The following is a 21905-nucleotide window of genomic DNA, read 5'->3' on the forward strand; positions in this document are numbered from 1 at the left end:
GTGGTCATTAACATACAATGCAACAAGATTATTACCTAAAGTTTCGGAATTTAAATTCAGGTAAAATTGTGGTCCGTAATAGAAAATAATTTTATACCTATCTGTGCTTAATATTCTTTGGTTTGGTATACTACTTAGTTTGAGTTTATTAGTAATCATTCTTATTTCGTGTGTAATACAGCGTGTATTGAATCGTGTGTGAGAGTCTAGTGTATTTCAGGAGATGCTCCCGCCCAAATGTGGAAAACACTATTCTATTGAGACTAAGGGAGTTATAAACAATGTTTATTTGACTCTCATTGAACGTGGTGCCAACAAGCAAACACCTTTAGAAGAAACGGCTATATTGACGAAAATTCCAATATCAACTGTATGGAAAATTGTGAATAATTCCATTTCAGCGAGGAAAAAAAGAAGCAATGCTGACATTTTCTCGAGTGTAGATGAAAGTGATCAAGATATAATACGGCGTAAAATTTACCAGTTATTCGAGGAACAAAGCTTGCATACATTGTCTTAATTAGAATGCTTGAAAAAGATGAAACCGGTGTTAAATGTGGTAGAACTACCTTATGGAAGTGTATACAACATATGGGTTTTAGATTTTAAAAAATTGACAAAAGGCAAGTTTTAATGGAATCTTTTAGAATTCGGAAATCGCGACTGGAATACCTAGAAAAAAATAGGATTTACAGAGAACAACAAAGGCCAATTAATTACTTGGATGAAACCTGGTTCGACACTTATGATACCCCGGAAAAGGGTTGGGTTGACTCAACTGATAAGTGTAAAACAAACGCGCCATCAAAAAGAGGCATACTGGCTCTAAAACTCGTTGGATTCCAAACGGACTTTCCCTGTCTGCGAAAAATAAGTTGGGCAAATTCTGTTAAACATATGGAAAAAGCAGACCAATCGTATATCCATATTGCAAATAATATAGAACAAATAATAATTAGAACAGGCGATGATAGCGTTAGTGATACTGATATATTATGTGAATAATTTTAAGTAATTTAAGTAGGTAATAAAAATAATTTGTAATTTTATTTTAGATTTAAACATAAATACATAAATAAATAAATATTGTTTAGTATCTTTCCTAACAAAACCCCAAACAATTAAATTCTAAGCAAAGTACGGACCCGTTCGGCCATATTTCATTCTTACAGCTTGCCCGGGTCTTTCCTTAATTCGTATCAGTTAGTCACTTTCTTATATCTATGAACAGACTTTACCTATTTTGTTATTTTTCTTATATTTTTAACCCCTAATAACTGATTCTCAATTATGCAAAATGACTGAACGCTCAGTTATTATGCATATTAAGGGTTTTCGGATATTAGCGGTAACATATATAAAAGCTTTAATTGATAAAATCGTTATCAATCGTTATTCGAAACCAAATGTGACGTTTTTTGAACGAGAAAAACCCACGTCGCGTATTTTCCGCGCCGCACCAACGGATCACATGTGCGAATAAGACCGGGGGTTGACGGGGGCAGTAATTTATAGGACAATATTTCATAGGTGAGCGAACGTAAATCAGTTTCGGTGAATTAATGGCCTTGCTCTGTTTAAGACTACATAAGCTGTTACATCCGTATTCGACAAAATCGGGTTCCATTCTAACCGCTAAACGCTTTCGCCTATAGTCCTTGTTTTAATCACTTCGACGGATTAAGGACCGATATCGTTCGCAACGGTACGATACCTATCTCCGGGACAGGTCGAGGGCCCCCTCCGTAAAAGGGGGATCGTTCAAACGTATTTAAGAAAAAACCAAACACGTTTTATAATTTCGAGATCTAAAAATACTGTCGCGATAGATGCCGTGTTTATTTTTAAAATAATTAAAGCTTCTGACGCGTCTATAAGTCTCCCCGTTTTTTTATTCTTTTCAACCATTTGAGCGGCAAGGTTGTTTTTTCGTCACGGCCCGACCATCCCCTTAATATGTTTGTATTTTTATATATTAAATGGAGGGGTAAACCTCGTCAGGAAGCGGGTTCGGAAATGATAGGACCGGCGCACAGTGGGCCAAATTCGCATGAAAGTATTGAAAAAAACAATGCTAATTGGTTATTTAGGAGAGAAAATAATTGTCGGAAAACGCAATAAGAATAGGCTCTATTTGTCTATAAGGTGAATTTCAAAAATTCAGTCGCTTTGAATATTACCGTTATTTCCTAGTCGTGAACCCACTTGCGCTTTTTCTTTTTTCTAAACACTCTAACTCGAAAAGCTCCTCTATAAGCTCTATCTCTAGAAGCTCTTTCAAAAGCCGTATCTCAGAAAAGTCTTCTAAAAGCTCCTCTAAAAAATCTAGCTCTAAAAACCCCTATAAGAGCTCTAGCTCTAAAACTTCACTCTCTGGGTCGAACAATAGCTTGTTATACTTGATATCGATTAGATTCCAATTTAAGTCGGATTATCAGCCACTTATTGTCTAAAATCAGCAGATATCATCTTTAAACCTTATTCTTAGGACCTAGCAAAGCTACTGCTAACCTCTTTTAAAAGCTCTATCTCTAAAAAGTTTTCTAAAAGCCCTCTAAAAAATGTAGCTCTAAAAGCCCCTATAACTTCACTCTCTATCGATCAGATTTCAGTCACAATCGGGTTTTCATCCGATTTCGATCATATTGGTTTTTCTTTTTTGTAAACACTCTGGCTCTAAAAGCTATTCTATAAGTTCTAGTTATACCGCTTTTAAAAGCGCTATCTCTAAAGAGTCCCCTATAAGATCTCTAGCTCTAAAACTTCACTCTCTGGGTCGAATAGTAGCTTTTCATACTTAATATCGATCAGTCACATATTGTCTGAAACCAGTAGATATCAACTTTAAACCTTATTCTTAGGACCCAGCAAAGTTACTATTCGACGCTAGAAATATCAAAGGAGTATGTATCAACTTAGAACCCCAGTTTCTGATTCGAGCAGCAGCTTATTCTAGTAAAGAAGTGAATCAGAATAGATTTTTTTTGTTCTGAACAATTTTTTTTTCTTAACGGCTTTTAAGGGTTCTGACATGTGGCGTATTCGTACTGCTGATAACTCTGTACTTAAGTATAGGGAAACTTGCACCAATTGGATAGAATTGCTTAACTGTCATTTTCTGGCAAGACCGCAACTAGTTTTTTTTCCATTATGATTTGTTCCAAGTTTCATGAAAATATTTAGGAAAAAGTGGATAAATTCTTTTTCGTAAAGAATATTGGGACTTAAATCTAATCAATAATATATAATAAAAATGTTTAAAGTATAGATAGTTCTCCCACTGTAATTTCAAATTCAAGGCTGAAAATTTACAGTTTTCGTTTTTCATCACGCATCACCATGTAAGTTGACGAACAAATGCTGTCAACCTTAGATACCTCAAAGCCTCCTTGATTAAAACTGAGCAAAAAAAAAATTAAATTTGGGGAACCAACTGGGGACTTCTTAAATATCTTCTCACAGCGCGGCGGGTGCTTTATAGTCAACTATTATATTTGTATATTTTTTTTGCTCCCTAGAAATTCGTTTTATTCGCCGATCGATTTCGAGTGGTAAAAAGCGAACGACAGACACTCACAATACAACAGGGGGTGAGGGGGATGGTTTTCGACAAGTGGAAAATGCAAAACGCTAATGTGCGGCGAAGTAGGAATGATCGTATCACTTCCCATCCATCCGAGTTGAAATTGAGCTTTGATTGTCGCACATACGCCAAAAACCCCTCACAACTTCCCGTCTCGATAGTGTCTAAAGCTACGTGCACACGTAGAAACATTTTTTTAAATCTATTTTTGAAACAAAGTTTGAAAGTTTTTGAAACCAAAAGAACTTAGAACTTTCAATGATTTCGTCTGATTCGTTAAAGAACGATGAACATTAAAATAGTAAATTAGTTGTTTATATAATATCTGTCAAAATCGTTAAAACTGTTTCAGATTTTGATTCTTAGTCCTTCTGTCGTAGATCCTTGTTTATCTAAAAAAAAAACACAAACTGGGAGAAACTTTATAGTTACATGGAGATCTTAAAAAAAGTTAACAATAATGTAGTTAGATTCAGAGCGAAATGGTGTACTGAACTTTTATGGATACATATGGGAAATGATAGGAAAGCATGGTTTTTTAAATATTTTTTAAATATGGTTAGTTTAACTAACCATTTCATGTTAAAACAATTTTCCAAATTGCTCTAAATAAGGGAGTTTATGAACATCATCTTAAAGCTATTAATGGATCTGGCACAAGTGTTATGAATTTATTGTTATTACTTCGTTATTAATATATAGGGTTGTGGTCAAATTTTTTTATGTCAATTGACCGAAATAATTTTAAAAATACCATGGATATTATTATTGGGATTCCCGAATCGTATCGTATTCCGATATTTCTTGAAGAGCGTTATAGGTAAATTGGACATCACAGCCGCATAATAAGTTATTATAAAATACATATTATTATTAAATAATGATAGGTAACACTCTACAACTGCAAAATGTTATTTAAAACATTTTTTGATTAGTCAATTAAGTCAATTGACCAGTCAAAAATGTTTATGATTTTCATTAAAAATTAAATTAAAAAAAATAACAGGGCGCCTCTGCTCATATCAGGACGGTATCAGTGAAAAAAGGTAATTCGATTACCGGTCGTCTAGGAAATGCCGTTAGTGGCCACGAACGCTTGTAAGATTTCTTCGGTTCAGGTGCATTCGTAGACTGCTGAAACTGTGGCCTGCACCTGAACCGTAAGAAAGAAAAGACAACATGGCGACGACGGCCCCGGGGTTCGAACGAGAGTTCACGCTTCCTTCCCGGAAGACCGGAATATGAGTCGCGAGAGGCTTATTAGCGACCGAAATGACACGTGAAAACGGATGCAAATATTAGATATATATATATATATATAGAGAGATCGGCGTGGGAATTTATTCGCTTCCTCCCTTTTTGCCACAGCGGCGCGCGCGCCTTTTAAAACCGGACGATAAAAGCGCAATTTCGACCGACTAATTACGAAAATGTTTCGTCTGGTCAAACCCGGGAAGGGTCGGCATTATGGCGAGCGTTAGCCACGGGGGGGACCGAAATTTATTATCTAAGAAAACATAAAACCAAACCAAAACTGTTTCCATGCCGGTCACGTTTAACAGCTTCTCGTTTGTCGCTGTAATATTTCACATATTCTAAATTACAAATAGCATATTAACTTGGCATATATATTATAATAGAAGACCAGATCCGTCTTTTTTCTCATTTTTATAATCATTACAAATCTAAAAAATTGATCATCCGATTCCTAAATATTTAACACACAAATTAAAGCACACGTTTCAATTTTTGTATTCGCTTGGACGCTAGGCAAGAGTAAAACTATCCTTGTAGTTCCTACATAAATTTATCTTCTCAAACCTCAATAGTTCTCTGTGTCAGAAAACCAGTATAAGTTAGTAAGTTAATACATAAAATACAGAATTGTAGTCAGAAAACGAATACAATTTTATGAGAGTCATAAATAATTATAGAACTCAGCGGTCCTTCATAGACATAGTAATGTAGAGTTCTCCAAACGATATACAACCTTTTATGGTTTTGACTTCGGAATGAGTTTAAGATCCGCCTGGTGTAAAGCGGCAGCGGACTGTTGTATTCTAGTAGTAGGAAAACTTTCTTGGATTAAACTGTCATATTAATTCATATTAGTGGGCTCTTTATAAATCGTCCTAAAACAGTCCCTACTTGAGGTAGCTCGATTTCAAGTTGAATTTGCCCATTAGATAAGTTGATCTCCTATATTAAAAACACAATAGAGAGCTTAAATTGATTTACAATTTATGGGTTTAACATAATGAATCTAGGAAAGAAATACAAAATTTTATATAGATAATTGATTGATGTTTTCCCAGTTTGCTATTGCTTGATTTGTGGGGTTGGTGAAATCGGAGTATGCTGTCAGTTTTATGACGTTATTGGAACTTCTTAAAATGGGAAAGTTATCCGTCTTCCACCGTATCACCCAAATTTTGTTCTGGGGCAATGGAATTTATTTATTTATTTATTTATTTATTTATTACAAAGGTGCCCTAACATGAAGAACTAACTTCACAATTTACAAGGACACACTAACAATTATACCATTATTTAATTAACAAAGTAAAACTTATAAGTAGGTACCTACCTATATCTACGATAAGCAGAAGATAAAAAAAATAATAATAATAACAATCAAACTTACCAAACTAAACCAAAACTAACACTGTATATTAAGTGCGTGAATAACAAAAAACAAATGTGAAAAAATAAGGAAAACAAATCAAAAATTAAAACAAATTTATAGAAAAACCCTAATTGCCTGATTTCGAAACGAATTAAGTGATAACACAAAGATGTCAATGTGCGAAAAATAGTTATTGTAATGTCTATGTAAAAGAGATATTGGGGAATTGTTACCTAAGTTTGTATTAAATCTAGGCACGTAAAATAATGAAGGAGTTCTTGTTATAACGACTCTGGCATTGAAGGATAGTTTTTCCAACAGTAAAGGACAGTCAATCCTACTATTAATAATATTATGCAAAAATATAGCACTGGAGATAATTCTTCTAACAGATAACTTCAGTATATGGTAGAAATTAAGACTAGCTTCATACGAATGAGTTAGTAAGTTACGGTTAAATCTAAAATTTAAATGGAAAACAAACTTTTTTTGTATTCTCTCGATTCTGTCTATATATTTATGATACTGAGGACTCCATATCACACCGCCATAGTCAAGGTGAGATCGAACGTAGGAATTGTATAGAATAATAAGCGATTTGTGATCATGAAATTCCTTGCTAACTCTTAATATAAAACCTAAATTTTTATAAGCTTTTTTTACTATATTCTCAATGTGGATATCAAAACTTAATTTTACATCTATAGTTATTCCAAGATCCCTAATCTGCTCTACTTTTTTTATTTTTACACCATTGAATGTGTAGTCAAAGTTTGTATCATTTATCCGCCTGCTGAACTTAAGACAGTAACATTTATCAATATTTAAAAATAGACGATTTTTCACACAGTATTCATAAAAACGATCAAGATCTTCTTGAAACTTATGACAGTCGTTAAGGCTTTTCACGGGCGCGTATGATTTCTGATCATCTGCGTATGATGCTGATTTAGCAAAAAGAAAACATTTACTGACATCTGCGATAAACAGTGAAAATAACAATGGTCCCTTGAGGAATTCCAGATGTGAATTAATTAGATCTTGTTGGAAAAAATGTGTAGAACATGTCATTGAAGAAGAAAATGTTTACAGAAGTCGACTAGTGCCAGAATTTATTATTAATGTGTGTCCAATGACGATGGTGATTATTTTAATGTACAATAACTTGTTTTATAAATATTCTAACGTTGTTTTATAGCAAAATTTACTACTTCATTTATATTTATAATAATCATTTTAAATTAGGAATGGATTTCTCACTGCATAGACTAATAATAATCGAGGAATCTCACCGATAAAACTCTACACAAATCCGTCAGCTTTCAGCATTTGTATGCACGAAGTACCGAAGTACGGTTCTAGAACGTCATTGTGCAATTGCGAATCTATTTTTTGATTGTTACAAAGAGAAACCCAAGCGAGGTAGGCCTGCGGTTAGACCTTGATAAAAATTTACCAAAGTTAAATACCAAATTAGGTCGTAAAAACGACATATCGCTTGGAGAACTCTACCTATGCTGATTGTCAATGGTCCTAAGAGTAAAACTGAGCTTCCTAAAAATGAGAAAATTGTTATTCTCAATGTACCCACGAAAACTCAACGGTGAAAGTTATAAAAATAGTTGAAATGTGATCGAATATGACATTGGGTCGCCAAAGAGACGTACAGGAAGAAAAAAAAACTGTAATAATAAAAGACTGCCATCGGGAGAATAATAAACTCGTTTCATTAAAAAAACATATATGATGAAGGATGATTTAATTCCACCCACGGGTAAGAAGAAATTGTGAAAAACTTTGAAGGAAATTAATTTTCGTTACAAAAAAACACTTAAACAGTTTCGAAGAGAAAACAAGAATATCAATTTAGTTGACGAAACTTAGGCAAATAAACGATATACCGATGGTAAAGTTTTCATGGAAGGATGCTCCACTGGAAAATGTAAAAGGTTGATAATGACTCCTATTGATAGCAAAAATTTATTTGTCTGGCTTACTAGCATTCCAATGAAAACGAACTGAAGACTATCATGTAGACATGAATGCTGATATTTTTGAAGACTAACACAGCAAATATTAGATCTTATAGCCCTGGATGAGAATGGGAAAAGACAAAGATTTTCTCGCAATTTCGAAAATGAACTTGAAATAATATATTATGCATCAAGTTCGGTAAACGGTATTTAACTCACGAGTTTATTTGACACGAGCACAGCTCAGCCGAGCGAGTGTTTAATAAGATGAATGGAAATTATTAGCGGATGATATCATCATCTATTGGCGATTTACTTAATCTAGTTGACACTTATTAAGTATTTCTTATAATCCCGAAGCGAGTGTTATACACTGTTTGGAGATTTAGGTATTTATAAAAAGATAATAGTATATTATGCAACAAGTACGATAAACAGCATTTGACTCGGGAGTTTATTTGACACGAGCGAAGCGCAGCGGAGCGAGTTTTTAATAAACGAATGAGTTAAAAAATTTACCGAACGTGTTGCATACTATACTTTTTCTGGGTACATTTTCGCAAAACAACAAGAATACATTCACTGATGTGACCGTCAAATGTCAAAATTCAAAGCGTGGGAAATATCTACGAAAACATCCGATTACTCCCAAATCCGTGCGGTAAAATCCCGGAAATGTCCGAAGTGGCTCGGATCCGTTGGAAACGAAACTGACGCACCCCAGATCGGTGTGTAGTTAGGCATTTCACAGACGGGAGTAGGGAAAGTATATTATAAATCAATAAATATTGGATCATTTTTTCTTTAATTTTTGTGTAGGTAAAATTACTTTATCGCCTTAACAGTATTATCAAGGAACACATAAGATAAGAGCATATTGGGATCATCAAAATATTGGTTAACTTTAGTTAGTTATAAGTTTGATAAAAAGGGAAAACGAAAACAGTACCTATTTTTCAGTTATTTAAAAAGTTATGATAAAATGAAAAGACGCGACAATTTTCGAAGAAGCGAAACCAAATTTTAAAAAAAAGTTAATTAAAAAACGGTTCGTCTAAATTAGCCGCGGATGCTATACACGTTCCCCGCTGCCCCCGGTCTTTCGGCCCCAACCACCCCGTCGTCGGCGATCGGGATCCTAAATGTCACGGGGCGAAACCACAGGACACGCATATGAGGATAGATTATATTGCTTTTCCATTCACCCTTCATTTGGTGTGCATCGCCAATGGGCTCCCTTATTTGAACTCGTTCCACCCTCAATCCGTTGCCCGACCCGTTTATTTATTTCAATTTCTTAATCAAGGGCCGTTTTAATTCAATTCCGGATTGCCGGTACACATGTTCACCAATTTATACTTTTGCGTTAGTCGTGTTTTTTTAGTTTTTTTCGAAATTGTATTCCCACTCGCTCCGTATATATCCGTGACGAGGGAGGATTAGTGTGGGGGAGGAAGGGGGGAATCTAGCGAGCGAAAAGCAAGATGTTTTTTTTTGGTAGGATGACAAATGGTCCGGGGTAGTTCTCGAAAGGGGGACGGTTTAAAAATAGTCGAAACATAACTTTTTTTTTGTTTCCGCGTCCCCCTGTCGCACGTTTCTAATTACACGCGGCAACGTCGGAGTTCCTTATAATCGTCATCAGAAAGAAATTAAAATGGTTATAAAGTCGTAAAGGAAAAAATATTGTTTTGTTCCCTTGGTGTAAGGTATGGCTTTTGTAATGCGAATTTGCATATTAATTGCGAAATTAGGTGGAATTTTCTCGTCTTGGCGCATTTTAGTATGGTAATTGACTGAAGGTTTCCCCGAGATAATGTTAGTATAACAAACAATTTGAAAATAAAATTTTTATCGGGGATGATTTATTATCTCAACGTTTACCAATCAATGAGGTTTCAGAAATTCTTTGGTTTCACCAAAGTCCGCTTCCCTTTCTTCTCTTTATCTGTTCATAGACACTTGTGTGCATTTGAATTTCAACAGAAATTAAAGATTTTTTTATTGAGTAAACTAGATTAGACATTATAAATTGAATTACTCGCTGTTTTCTGTGATAAAGTCATTAACTTTTAAATACTGCTGGACATACATCGACAACTTTTTGTATCAAAATTTGTGTACCAATCAGTTCTATATAAGTTTTTATTTACTTGATCTTAGTGTAATTAATATCTCAATTATTATTATTATATTTATTTTTCTAATAAATAGTAACGTCGCTTTCATTCACCAAACTCTTCTTTATATTGGGTGCAGCTTTTAAAAAGCGAACTACGGAATTTTTGCTTTTGCCATTGCCATTGCTTTTTATCCGAACTTTACGATATAACCGTTAAGTTGTTCACCTTGTTTAATGATCCCTGTCATTGCAAATTTACATTTCCTTACTCTCTTACATTAGGAAACATTGTATAATTAGAATTTATACAGTCCTATGTAATATTCAGCTAAACCTTTTAATAATCATCCAAAGTCTATTCAAAACTATAAAAATTTTCTCGAAATTTCGAAAATAACTTCAAATAGTATATTAGATAGATAGATAGATAGAAAGTTTTATTCACAAAGCCCAGTATGTATACAGTGGATGTTTCGTCAGCAAACGAGTACATTATAGAGTAGTATAAAGATACGTGGAATTATGTATATAAACAATATGATAAGACACATTTAACAGTACAGTATAGAATACTTACAAACGGATATACAAATAGTACACACATATTGACAAAATGTAGAGAAAATATCACTAAACTCATCAGGGCACTCCTGTAATATATGTTTCAAATTCTTTCGGGTCGTAGAAAGCATTGGTTGACAGAAGCTTTCTGATGCACTTTTTAAATTGTCTTGTAGATAATGCTTTTATGCTTGTAGGAAGCAAATTATAGTAATAAGGTCCTGCGTAATTTAGCGACTTTTTGTAGAACATGTGGTTCAGTCTTGGCTTTAGAAGGTGTTCTCTGTTTCGGGTGTTATATTATACAACAATTATATTATGCATTATGCAACAAGTGTGATAAACGGCACTTAACTCACGAGTTTATTTGACACGGGCGGAGCGAGTGTTTAATAAACGAGTGACTTCAAAAGTTTACTGAACGCTTTGCATACTATACTTTCTATGTAGTAATGATAATAATATTAAAATATGTTTATATTTTGCACTTCGTATTTAGCAGTAAACCAAAAGCACAAAGCAAAAAAAAGGAACTGGGAAACAATGAAAAAAAAAGCCCAGTCTCTATTTTCAATTCATTAATACGTATACATAAAAAAATAGAAAAAAAAAACACAAAACTGTACAGTATCTTATTAATAGAAATCTACTTCGATTGAACTTTTACTTTATGAAAATCCATTTATCAAAATAAATAAAAACTAAAAGTTCAGATTTCCACGAAATTATATATTTTTACATGACAATTGTTTCGACAACACCGTGTCTTTATCAAATGTAATATTTACAAACTACCTGCTACTATATATATATATATATATATATATATATATATATATATATATATATATATATATATATATATATATAGAAAAGTGACCATAAAACCTTAATTAATGTTGTTGTGAGGATTTAAGTTCAATAAAGGAGAGGTATTTAAATCTAATTGATCGTTAAGCAATACATTTGAATGTCTCATCTTGTTAATCTCCATGGCTTCCAATAAACTTAATTTTCTACTTTTTGTAGCTGTATGTAAAGTATCAAAATTGTCGTCAAAAATGTGTTTTTCTGTGTTTAAGTGTGTAGCATAATTAGAATCTAGACTATTGTTTTTAAACGCTTTTTTATGTTCGTTAATGCATTTCTTGAAGGATCTACCTGTTTGTCCAATATAAATTTTAGGACAAGACCCGCATTTCAACCTGTAGACACCTGATTTTTGAGGTTTTGGAAATTTGGTTTTATTGTTTTTTAAAAATTTTCCTATTGTGTTGTTAGTTCTGGAAGCTATTTTTAAACCACATTTTGACAAATGTTTTGAAACTTTCATTAGGTTCTCCTATGTATGTAATTGCTTTAAATTGTTCGTGTTCTGTATTAGGTTTCCAATAAATAGAGTTTACTATTATCTGGATTTGTTTTTTATTTATAATTTTATCTATAATGGACGGATTGTAGCCGTTGTTCAGTGCAATTTGTTTAATGACATTAAGTTCTTTGTTATAATTTTCTGTTGAGAGTGGCGTATTAATATTTCTGTGTATAAAAGAGTGAAATGCAGCTATTTTGTGTGTATAAGGGTGATTTGAGCTGTTATGTATGACTGTGTCCGTGTGTGAAGGTTTATGAAAAATTGAAAAATCTAATTTATTTTGCGCTTTCGTAATAGTTAAGTCTAAAAAATTAATAGAGTTATCCTGTTCAATCTCGATAGTGAATTTTATTTTATTTTTTATTACATTTGATAAAGACACGGTGTTGTCGAAACAATTGTCGTGTAAAAATATGTAATTTCGTGAAAATCTGAACTTTTAGTTCTTATTTATTTTGAAATCTACTTGGGCTAATTATCTTTGACTAATAGATTGATTATAAAGAAAAGTTTTTATAATTTTTTCTAAAAGATGTGGGCATTAGTTTCTTTACGTTATTGGGAACAATGTTATACCATTTGTGGACACAGTAGGAAAACGAGCTTTCAAACAATGCTTTACCCTATATCGAAGACTCAAAATGTGGAGATCAGTTCCGTATTTTATTTTTCAAAGAGATAAAATTATATTATGGTAAAAAACGATTGCATGAAACTGTCTACGTATTTCCATTGATAGCCAAGTTGCTTCACGGAGTTTATACGATATGCGATCACGTCGCCTGACCACCATTGATCATTCGTAAACACGACTTTTGGACGTTCTATATTCTGGTGAAATCTTCTTGTTCCAAACAAGGACCATAACCCAAATTTGGATAATTAATAGTTAAAATGAGAAAGTTAGTTTTTAAAAGGCGATAACTGGGATAAATGTTTTTTAAACTCATATAATAATAATAACTAAATGATCTGTAATTTGTTGGTTTATTATTTTTTCAAGAACTTTTGAACATACTAGTCAGATGCTTATAGGTTTAATTCGTCCATTGTTGTGATACTTTTTGATTCAGGTAGTGGAAGGACCTTAGAAATTTTTCTAGTCTTAGGAAATACGGATTCGATAATGCAGCTAGTGATTCTATTCGTGATAATATCCACACCCATCACAAGAGATTTAATTTCTAAAATATGTCTCTTAACGTCGTTTTCGTGCCTATATTATCGAAATAAGTTGATTTACTAAAGCGCTAATAAATGTTGTGGACTTTTTAAACTTTCGCCGGCATCAGGAGAACTGTCTTCAATTATTATGACAATTCGTTCTAAAAACATCATAGACGAAGTCTACAAAAAATAAATACTGTGATTTATGGAGAATAGGCACTGGCGCCATAATTTGGATAATAGTAATAGTTGTTAAATATAGTTTTTTTTGTCTATTCCTGCACCAGTTGAACTTCTCTTACACAAGTGATTAATAAATGTAGAGTTCATAATTTCCTAGATAGGGAATTTAAACAATTATCTATAAAGAAGTCAACATATAAACAATATATTCTTTTAAATTTGCGGTACTTTATTCTTAGTCATGCTAGAACACTGAATGTTTCCTCGAGATAATGTTGATACAACAAACAATTGGTAAAAAAAAAAAGCAATTCTTCGAAATCACCAAAGTCAGCTTCTCTTTTTTCCCTTTACCTGCCTGTAGACACTTGTATTCCATTTTTATCAATATTTCAATTTTAGGAAATTGGAGGTTTTATATGGTGTTATATGGTTAGTTTTAAATACGGCTTGCTATAAAAAGAAAAAAAATTCTATACCTACTTGTATAGTACCTAGTTAAAGTTCTCAAAAAGTAAAGTGGTAAAAAAGTGTGTTCAGATAGATCTTGTTTGGTTCCGGGGTATAAAACCGGTTATCTTTACGATGAATTAGAAAAAAAACTGACAGGTGTAATCAATCAGTCGTCCCAATCTCTTCGAGTGTAATGTAAAAAATTGATAGAGGCGTTTAAATCATATAGTTATATTACGAGGGTTAAACCGCAAAGAGAAGAGTGTACAGTGTGATTTTGCATCTATAACTCTTTGGAATACATCTGCAATTATAGTTGGAATTCCTCTAGAATATAAATACTATTATTTTACATAAAAATGAAGATGGTGGACCTTTCGGGTACTTCATTTTAGTAAAAAGTATTTTGCAACATTTTGTAAACATATTTGTTACAATCTATATATCTACATGGTGTTTGATAAACCAAATGCTTTCCAAGATACGGAGTGTTAAATATTTATAAAAATAAAAACAGCTCTTTTATATCTTAAATAAGATTTTTCGGATTTTGTTGAAATTGACCACAGTCGTTTGTTTACATTATTAATTTTTTTACCATTTTATACATCAACTTATAAATTATACAGAAATTAAATTATAAAAAAAATTGAAGTTATAATGAACGGATCGACTTTCCACACTTTCCCTCAATTTTAATTACATGCTGGACTGCTTTTCGGCAACTCTCTAGTCTGAAGTCCTGAATGGCTTTATCCAACAGTAGCTTAAGCTCTTTTATTTTGAATGTCGTGTCGTGTCTTGCTACAACTCTTACACTTTTTCTAATAATGTTATCTTCATATTAAATATTTTTTACTTTTTTTTTATTTATTTTTTTTTAATTATCAATTTTAATAGTCGATAATTGAAAAACATCACAACGCTTCCTGAAATGAACTCCAAATTGGATAATTTATTTCCTTTTTTCTGCTCGCAAGTTATAATGGTCGTCAACGGTTGGTTACAAGTGGCAATTACAATCGCTTCGTCGCACAGTCCACATCGAACTAAATAAATAGGTACGTAATCTAAAAGTTCTGACGTTACGGCGATTCGTATCGCATTCGTCTGCCTGTCGATCAATGCTTATTCGTAAGAAAAATTTCGCGTTAAGAACGAAATCAAATACGGCATAGACGAAATACAAATGCAACGAATATTTTTATCTCCGGTTTCCATTTCGCCTGATGCGGTCGGATATTACTTAGATATTTTAATTTCCATACGATTAACTCCATCTGATTCGTACCATCGAAAATATCACGTCGACTCTGTGTGGCGGCGGGTGAAAGTGGGCTCAGTGGCGTGTCTAGCCTGGATGATTATTATATCAACGACAAAAATTAATATAAATTGTATTATTTTTATTTTACAGGTTAAGATTGCATTATTTTCCAAATTTCCACCGTCATTTAAAAAAAAATAAAAATTTAAAATAGCACGCAAAATTTGTTAGCGCTTTTAATTAAATCAACGTATTTTGAAAATATAAAGTTGTCATCATCAGATTTATCATTAAAACCTATACGGCGGTTACTAATGTAAAATAATTTTTGACCAACGGTTATTCTCGTTGTATATGTCCGTCTACGTCTCTGCATTTCTTCGGATATTGTTTCTACGTTCGTTCTTCTTTTTATTTCCTTGTTTGTATTCGTGATATTCTACAACTTCTTTTAAGAAAATAAATTATTTCCCCAATTTATCTACCACGTTTTACTAGTTCCCATGTCTCCTACCCAGACAACAATATACTTTGTAAAATCGTTTTATCTATTCTTAGTTTTGCCTGTATGCACATTATATACACAAGAAGGAATTCACTGAAGTTTTTTTTTAAATTCTCTATTAGATTGACTGAGATGGACTCAACTTTATATTATCGAAACATGTTACAAGAACTCTCTTTAATTATGATATAATCAAATACAAATAAAATTGAATAGGTGTTACTGGTACCACAATTCGGATGATAATAATAATAGTTGTTGAATATAGTTTTCCTACTCCTGTCTGTAAAATATCCAATTACGCACCGATCTAGCGTGCGGGAAGCGTCGCTTTACCACGTCAGTTTCGTTTCCCACGAATCCGAGCCACTTCGGACATTTCCGGGATTTTACCGCCCGGGTTTGGGAGCAATCGGATGTTTTCGGATATATTTCCCATGCTTTGAATTTTGACGTTTGTCAATTCTGACAGTCATGTCAGTGAATGTATTCATGTTTTGCGAAAATGTACCCAAAAAGCAGCGGTCATAGAAAAAGTATAGTATGCAACACGTTCGGTAAACTTTCTAACTCACTTGTTTATTAAACACTCGCTCCGCTCGTGTCAAATAAACTCATGAGTCAAATACCGTTTACCGCACTTGTTGCCTAATATACTAATTTTCTATTCCCGTCTGTAAAATGCTTTAATCTTAAATCTTTACCACTTCAGTTTCGTTTCTCACGGATCCGAGCCACTTCGGACATTTCCGCGATTTTACCGCACGGGTTTGGGGGAATTTTTGATTTTTTCGTGACGGTCGTAGAAAAAGATAATATGCAACACGTTTGGTAAAATTTTTATCTCACTCGTGAGTCAAATGCCGTTTACCGCACTTGTTGCATAATATACTATTTTAATTATTTGTTTCTGTACCAGTTCTAACACAAATGAATAATAAATGTTTTAAATGCGCTCCTAATTTTGTCGATAGAAAATCAAAATAATTAACTATAAACAAATTAATATTGATACTTTATTCTTGGCATTCTAATGCACATTTTCATAATTCATATTTTTAGCACTTTTTAAGATTTTTTTTTAAATTAATTGAATTTTTTATTGAAGGGTTCAGCAACCTGTTTGCCCTTAAGAGCGCAAAACTAAATCTGAAATATAATAGATAATAGATAATCATCGGGTATAAATAGGCATTAAAAAAATAGATTTTTTATTACTTTATTTTGTTGGTGTCGTACATAATGATACATATAATGCAGTGTGAAACTTGGGTGTCCATATTTTCAGCTAATTTCTTATAATTGGCGATAATATTTAAACAATTATCTAAATGTGAGTCATTAAGCTTTGTTCGGTATTTTGATTTCAAATATTTCATATTTGAGAACAAAGACGCGCAATTGTATGTTGTTGCACAATATGAATAAATTTTTACCGCACATTTCCTTCAAACAGGATACTTATTTTCATCGACGAAGTTCCAAAACATTTTATCATTACCATGCGTTTTTAAAATAATATTAATTAATTAAAATAATATTTCTAATTCTAGGTCTTCGTTATTACGAAGCTCGAAATACACTGAAACTGTTGAATACATTGAATGGATTTATGACAAATCTTAGAACGGGTTCTAGTTTGATCACGTCTATCGATTCATCCATCTGTAGCGAAAAGAAATTACAATTTCTATATCATTTGGTACTTCTGCCTCCAAATTCTCCGCGATTACTTCAATTCTTCTAGTAAAAGTTCGTGCTAATAATTGCAACGTGTTTATAGCTGAAGTTGTTTCCTTTTTATATTTAAATTCTTCAAAATGTGAATCAGCGGCTTATAACATGGCTAACATTTTTTTCTTTTAATTTCAGAATTCATTGGATAGTCGCTATGAAAATTGGTATGAATGGTCTTAAAATGTCGTTCAATAATAGCTTTCTTGGGAATCGCAACACTATTATCACACAACAACCAAATACACTTCCCTTTATAATCAACGATACAATATAGATGCATAGATGATATAGATTCATCGTTAAAATAATATGTTCTTTTTCTTGAAGGGTTTTGAAAGAAAATAATTATTTCGGATAATAACAGCACTATTAACCAAAGGTTACAGGCGAAGTGTAGTAGTGACGATTCACTGAATTCGAAGTGTCGCTTGTGATACGCCACTGGAGTCGGGAGTTAAAGAGTGAGACAGATTTCGGGCTCATCAGAAACGCTTTAGACCCGGATTTACGTCTTCGACTATGTTATTCTATTGTCGGGGATGAATTTGTACAATAGGTATTCTCAGGGGTAATGTACTGTTTATTTACATTCGTGGGATATTGCGTTTAAGGAAAATTAAAGCCGATTGCATATTTATCGTAGCCGTTCGACAATTGTCCCTCGGATCCGGCCCTGCGTTCGCGGTCGTTTTTTAGTTTTCCCAATTTAATTTAGGAAATGGACTAACAAGTGACGCAATAAAACCGAAGCCGGCCATACGTGACAACTACCTCATCTAAAAGCTTTCCCGCTGCGGTTTGTTTTCATCCGAAGAATGCTGGATTAGTTTTGTTATATATAAGTATGCGGGTTGTTTTTCCCGTAGAGTAGGGGAATTAGTAGAAAATTTCATAAACACCAATTGAATTTTATCGAACGTTTTTTAAATAACGTGGTTAGTTACAATTTAATAAAATAAAAATTAATTTAGATAAGACGTGATGCAAAAATCTCAATTAAAGAATATTAGAAAGACTTTAAAACATCCATACTAAAATAAAATAAACCATTTGAAAGAAAATTGCCCCTTTACGTTTCAAGGCTCTGAAAACATACGTGTAGAAATTATTTAACAGAAGAAAGATGACACATTTTGCAAAATAAGGCGTTAACGGTATACTGGATAACTATGAGAAACCAATACATACTTTCAATGAGCAGATTTTGAAAATCTTAGTACTGGAGCAGTACAAGATTATTCACAAAAAAAATGCAACATAAAATCTTATTTCATAATCAGACCTAAATGTGTAATAAACTTCCTGATGGGTATAAAAGTAGACATAGTGATATCGTATTTGTTGTCATGTGATGGACTGCCAAAAAGAGTTAAATTTGGGAATACTTTAGATTGACTATTAATTACATTTATTTTAGTAACTCTCGTGGCCATTCCTCATTTAAGAGTTTTTCGCCAATAACGTTATTGTAAATCGTAGCAAATAAATAAATTATCAATGTCTCAAAAAAAAATCCGCGTCTCTCTTAATGAAAAGCGCCCCATTAGGCGTTTGATCTCGACGTTTTTCCACAATGATTTTTCACCACGATCCCGCATCGCGTCATATTCCCCGTTTGAAAGCGAATATGTATATCCGGGACGAAGCGCATCAAAAGGTTTTCCGCTTTTCAATGGTAAAGACCAGGCAGGCCGTTTGATCTTATATTATATGGCGCAGTCGCTTCAATGAAAGCCCTTTCTCCTTTCTGATTTGCCGTCTAATAGACCGCAAAACCAAACAACAAACATCTCATCTCATATTCTTGTTTTCCAATAATACGCGCTTAATTTCGTTTAAGTGCTTTTTACCTCCCTCGTCGAAGGTCCCATCCCCCACTACCCCACTGCGTTTCTGGTGGGGAAGGAATGCCGTTTTAATATAAGATCGAAATTTTCTCTTTGGAAAAATGTGTTTAAATTTTAAAATTAATACGTTAGTTATTCGTAATTACTAAAATAATGGGGATCGTCTTCCAGCACTAAAGCTAACGAAAATTAATATTTAAAAAAATGACAATGACAATAGGCACAGGCAATGAGTGAAATGTCTAACAAGTAATGCTATTGCCTCATCAAAAACTATCTGTTTGAACAAGTTTTCAATATATATAGCTATAACTGAAATGAGAAAGGACCTCTTTCAACCGGATATTTTTTCTGACCTTACATCAAAATCCTAAATGAATCTCAAAGTTAGGACACATATCCTTCTAATTAAAATTAGAAGATAATTTTTCAAAAAAACTTTCACATTCTACTGTAATACTTTTTACAAAGCTTCTGGATTCCTCCTGCGCCGCCGTTTCGCCAATCATCCTGTTGGCTTCTTCAGAGCGTGACTGAAACTGGCTCGTATGTTACTCTGTACCTGCTTATATATTGTTTCAGGGGGGCGGAGCTGAATGAGGGACATAAACACCGTCTCCGAAAACTAATTCCCATATTGGTGACAGGCAAATCGCGGTTAATAGGTTGCTTATAGATTTCTATAAACTCTCGGATTTTTCGTTGGTAGAAGAATTGATTACATGCAAGAATTTTAGTTTTGTCGAATAAAATTTTATGTCCGATTTTATGAGTGTGTTCGGCAACAGCTGATGAGTTTATTTGTCTTAGTCGAAGACTCTTTCGTGTTCTGTGAGCCTAGTTGATATCTCCAATGTATTCTTTGCCGCATATGCATGGATTCTAGGCATCTCAAATGGAATTTTGTCTTTGACGGACCGAAGATGTAGGAAAGATTTTTGGACAAGTGGTAAATCTGGTTTTGACGTTATACTTCTTTAGAACTTTTGATATGTGGTCAGTGATGTTTTGAATGTAAGGAAGTGGCAAGTGTAGGATTGCTTTCGGCCTCATTGCTATTGGAAGGTTATGGTGAAGTGTATTTTTTGATGGAACGCTTAATATCTTTAATGTGGAAATTATTAGAGAGAAGAACAGAGGTGTTTTAATTCTGTTTTCAATGACTCGGTCTGAAATAATTTTACCATTCTGTAAACAAGAGAGTTGATAACCGATGATTTTTGGGCCGGATGGTGATGTGACCATGCATTAAGGTATCGGTCTGTGTGCGTAGGTTTTCTGTAAACACAATGACCCAATGTTAGGTCTGATTTTCTATTGATAAGAATATCTAAGAACGGAAGGTTATTATTAGTTTCCAACTCAATAGTAAAACGTATGTTAGGGTGTATAGAGTTTAAATGTCTAAGAAAATGTACTAGGGTTTCTTGAGCCTGAGGACAAATAACAAAAGCATCATCGACGTAGCGTTTCCATAATTATGGTTTTAGATGAAAGGTGTCGAGAGCTTTCTTCTCAAAGGCTTCCATAAATATATTCGCGATGACTGGTAATAGTGACTAAGACTAAGACAAATAAACTCATCAGCTGTTGCCGAACACATCCATGAAACCGGACATAAAATTTTATTCAATAAAACTAAAATTCTTGCATGTAATCAGTTCTTATACCAATGAAAAATTCGATAATCTTAACCGCGACTCAGGTCTCTACCTGTCACCAATCATCCGAGACGGTGTTTATGCCCCTTCTTTAGCTCCGCCCCCCTCAAACAATATATAAGCAGGTACAGAGTAAAATACGAGCCAGTTTCAGTCGAGCTCTGAAGAAGCCAACAGGATGATTGGCGAAATGTCAGCAATTTCGACTCAGCAAAAACGGACGCAGGAGGAATCCAGAAGTTTTGTAAAAAGTAAAATTCGAAGATGTTTGTTAATATAATATTCACTTAGTCATATCCACTCATGTGAAAATATTCAAATTTTCTTTTCGAGTCTTGGGAAGTCAGTTTTCTTCTGAAACTCACATCAAAAATGTGTGAGTCTCAGAAGCAAACTGTCTTCGCCACTGGAACATATCTAAAAACCTTATCCAGTACTGTTGAGTGAACACGTAACCAAACCACAAACGTTATCAAAATCACCCTGTATCTAAAAATCCAAGACAGCTATGTCATTTCTGTTTGTGCCATCTAGCTTTATTAAAAATGAAATCTTGAAATCATCCCGTAATTTCCAAAGTTGGGTAGAATTACGCAGTGGGACTTTAATGTGCGAGTCATACGTTGGATCCCTATTCTTTATACTCTACATTAAATTCGAGAGGTTCACCCCGTATATACAGAGACCAGATGAGTGATGTTATAAAAGGAAATCAGAAGAAGAGTTGGCTCAAACTGAATAAATATGCGATGTCGCTCGCTAACGATGCCATTTGGTCTCGGGAGACCGATCCATCCTGCTCCCGCGAGATGGAAACCCAAATCAATTACACCCTCAAGTAATTA

The sequence above is a fragment of the Cylas formicarius genome, unplaced genomic scaffold, assembly GCF_029955315.1.
Source record: "Cylas formicarius isolate icCylForm1 unplaced genomic scaffold, icCylForm1.1 PGA_scaffold_12__32_contigs__length_19106922, whole genome shotgun sequence".
NCBI lineage: Eukaryota > Metazoa > Arthropoda > Insecta > Coleoptera > Brentidae > Cylas > Cylas formicarius.